Below are 4,323 nucleotides of genomic sequence, written 5' to 3' on the forward strand. Positions count from 1 at the left end.
ATATATGGACACTGCACAGTACCACTTCCCCTGTCCTGTATACTGGGTGTAATTCTCAGTACCTGTATTATCCTGTATATATATATACACTGCACAGTACCACTTCTCCTGTCCTGTATACTGGGTGTAATTCTCAGTATCTGTATTATTCTGTATATATAGACACTGCACAGTACCACTTCTCCTGTCCTGTATACTGGGTGTAATTCTCAGTATCTGTATTACTCTGTATATATATATACACTGCACAGTACCACTTCTCCTGTCCTGTATACTGGGTGTAATTCTCAGTATCTGTATGATTCTGTATATATAGACACTGCACAGTACAACTTCTCCTGTCCTGTATACTGGGTGTAATCCTCAGTATCTGTATTATTCTGTGTATATAGACACTGCACAGTACCACTTCTCCTGTCCTGTATACTGGGTGTAATTCTCAGTATCTGTATTATTCTGTATATATGGACACTGCACAGTACCACTTCTCCTGTCCTGTATACTGGGTGTAATTCTCAGTATCTGTATTATTTTGTATATATGGACACTGCACAGTACCACTTCCCCTGTCCTGTATACTGGGTGTAATTCTCAGTATCTGTATTATTCTGTATATATACACTGCACAGTACCACTTCCCCTGTCCTGTATACTGGGTGTAATTCTCAGTATCTGTATTACTCTGTATATATATACACTGCACAGTACCACTTCTCCTGTCCTGTATACTGGGTGTAATTCTCAGTATCTGTATTATTCTGTGTATACACTGCACAGTACCACTTCTCCTGTCCTGTATACTGGGTGTAATTCTCAGTATCTGTATTATTCTTTATATATATACACTGCACAGTACCACTTCTCCTGTCCTGTATACTGGGTGTAATTCTCAGTATCTGTATTATTCTTTATATATATACACTGCACAGAACCACTTCTCCTGTCCTGTATACTGGGTGTAATTCTCAGTATCTGTATTACTCTGTATATATATACACTGCACAGTATCACTTCTCCTGTCCTGTATACTGGGTGTAATTCTCAGTATCTGTATTATGCTGTATATATGGACACTGCACAGTACCACTTCTCCTGTCCTGTATACTGGGTGTAATTCTCAGTATCTGTATTATTCTGTATATATGGACATTGCACAGTACTACTTCTCCTGTCCTGTATACTGGGTGTAATTCTCAGTATCTGTATTATTCTGTATATATATACACTGCACAGTACCACTTCTCCTGTCCTGTATACTGGGTGTAATTCTCAGTATCTGTATTATTCTGTATATATATACACTGCACAGTACCACTTCTCCTGTCCTGTATACTTGTGACTAGGAGAGGCTTCGCTTTTAGGCGTGCAGTGAGTGTTTGCGGAGGGCGTTATAACTACTCACATTCTCCGTTCCCATCAATATTTCCTTTTCTAGGATTGATGGGAAATTGAGTAACACAGCGGCCCTTGTAATACACAGGGCTTCCCAGGCTCATGGGAAGGGGCCACTAAAGAATCCAGAATCTCATTTTATAGCTTAAATCTATAATAGGTATTTTCCTGTAAACTGCAGAACCTCACATCTCCTAGCCGATCCTCTTATATCACTACAGCACTATTATATCCTCCAGACATTGCATCATATGTGTGACTGATATCAGCCGCTCCTCTTATATCACTCCAGTACTATTATATCCTCCAGAGACATTACATCATATGTGACTGATATCAGCCGATCCTCTTATATCACTACAGCACTATTATATCCTCCAGACATTGCATCATATGTGTGACTGATATCAGCCGCTCCTCTTATATCACTCCAGTACTATTATATCCTCCAGAGACATTACATCATATGTGTGACTGATATCAGCCGCTCCTCTTATATCACTCCAGCACTATTATATCCTCCAGAGACATTACATCATATGTGACAGATATCAGCCGCTCCTCTTATATCACTCCAGCACTATTATATCCTCCAGAGACATTACATCATATGTGTGACTGATATCAGCCGCTCCTCTTATATCACTCCAGCACTATTATATCCTCCAGAGACATTACATCATATGTGACTGATATCAGCCGCTCCTCTTATATCACTCCAGCACTATTATATCCTCCAGAGACATTACATCATATGTGACTGATATCAGCCGCTCCTCTTATATCACTCCAGTACTATTATATCCTCCAGAGACATTACATCATATGTCTGACTGATATCAGCCGCTCCTCTTATAACACTCCAGTACTATTATATCCTCCAGAGACATTACATCATATGTGTGACTGATATCAGCCGCTCCTCTTATATCACTCCAGCACTATTATATCCTCCAGAGACATTACATCATATGTGACTGATATCAGCCGCTCCTCTTATATCACTCCAGCACTATTATATCCTCCAGAGACATTACATCATATGTGACTGATATCAGCCGCTCCTCTTATATCACTCCAGTACTATTATATCCTCCAGAGACATTACATCATATGTGACTGATATCAGCCGCTCCTCTTATATCACTCCAGCACTATTATATCCTCCAGAGACATTACATCATATGTGTGACTGATATCAGCCGCTCCTCTTATAACACTCCAGTACTATTATATCCTCCAGAGACATTACATCATATGTGTGACTGATATCAGCCGCTCCTCTTATAACACTCCAGCACTATTATATCCTCCAGAGACATTACATCATATGTGACTGATATCAGCCGCCCCTCTTATATCACTCCAGTACTATTATATCCTCCAGAGACATTACATCATATGTGACTGATATCAGCCGCTCCTCTTATATCACTCCAGTACTATTATATCCTCCAGAGACATTACATCATATGTGTGACTGATATCAGCCGCTCCCCTTATATCACTCCAGCACTATTATATCCTCCAGAGACATTACATCATATGTGTGACTGATATCAGCTGCTCCTCTTATATCACTCCAGCACTATTATATCCTCCAGAGACATTACATCATATGTGTGACTGATATCAGCCGCTCCTCTTATAACACTCCAGCACTATTATATCCTCCAGACATTGCATCATATGTGTGACTGATATCAGCCGCTCCTCTTATATCACTCCAGTACTATTATATCCTCCAGAGACATTACATCATATGTGTGACTGATATCAGCCGCTCCTCTTATATCACTCCAGCACTATTATATCCTCCAGAGACATTACATCATATGTGACAGATATCAGCCGCTCCTCTTATATCACTCCAGCACTATTATATCCTCCAGAGACATTACATCATATGTGTGACTGATATCAGCCGCTCCTCTTATATCACTCCAGCACTATTATATCCTCCAGAGACATTACATCATATGTGACTGATATCAGCCGCTCCTCTTATATCACTCCAGCACTATTATATCCTCCAGAGACATTACATCATATGTGACTGATATCAGCCGCTCCTCTTATATCACTCCAGTACTATTATATCCTCCAGAGACATTACATCATATGTCTGACTGATATCAGCCGCTCCTCTTATAACACTCCAGTACTATTATATCCTCCAGAGACATTACATCATATGTGTGACTGATATCAGCCGCTCCTCTTATATCACTCCAGCACTATTATATCCTCCAGAGACATTACATCATATGTGACTGATATCAGCCGCTCCTCTTATATCACTCCAGCACTATTATATCCTCCAGAGACATTACATCATATGTGACTGATATCAGCCGCTCCTCTTATATCACTCCAGTACTATTATATCCTCCAGAGACATTACATCATATGTGACTGATATCAGCCGCTCCTCTTATATCACTCCAGCACTATTATATCCTCCAGAGACATTACATCATATGTGTGACTGATATCAGCCGCTCCTCTTATAACACTCCAGCACTATTATATCCTCCAGAGACATTACATCATATGTGACTGATATCAGCCGCCCCTCTTATATCACTCCAGTACTATTATATCCTCCAGAGACATTACATCATATGTGACTGATATCAGCCGCTCCTCTTATATCACTCCAGTACTATTATATCCTCCAGAGACATTACATCATATGTGTGACTGATATCAGCCGCTCCCCTTATATCACTCCAGCACTATTATATCCTCCAGAGACATTACATCATATGTGTGACTGATATCAGCTGCTCCTCTTATATCACTCCAGCACTATTATATCCTCCAGAGACATTACATCATGTGTGACTGATATCAGCCGCTCCTCTTATAACACTCCAGTACTATTATATCCTCCAGAGACATTACATCATATGTGTGACTGATATCAGC

Source organism: Rhinoderma darwinii, unplaced genomic scaffold (assembly GCF_050947455.1).
Source record: "Rhinoderma darwinii isolate aRhiDar2 unplaced genomic scaffold, aRhiDar2.hap1 Scaffold_956, whole genome shotgun sequence".
Classification (NCBI taxonomy): Eukaryota; Metazoa; Chordata; class Amphibia; order Anura; family Rhinodermatidae; genus Rhinoderma; species Rhinoderma darwinii.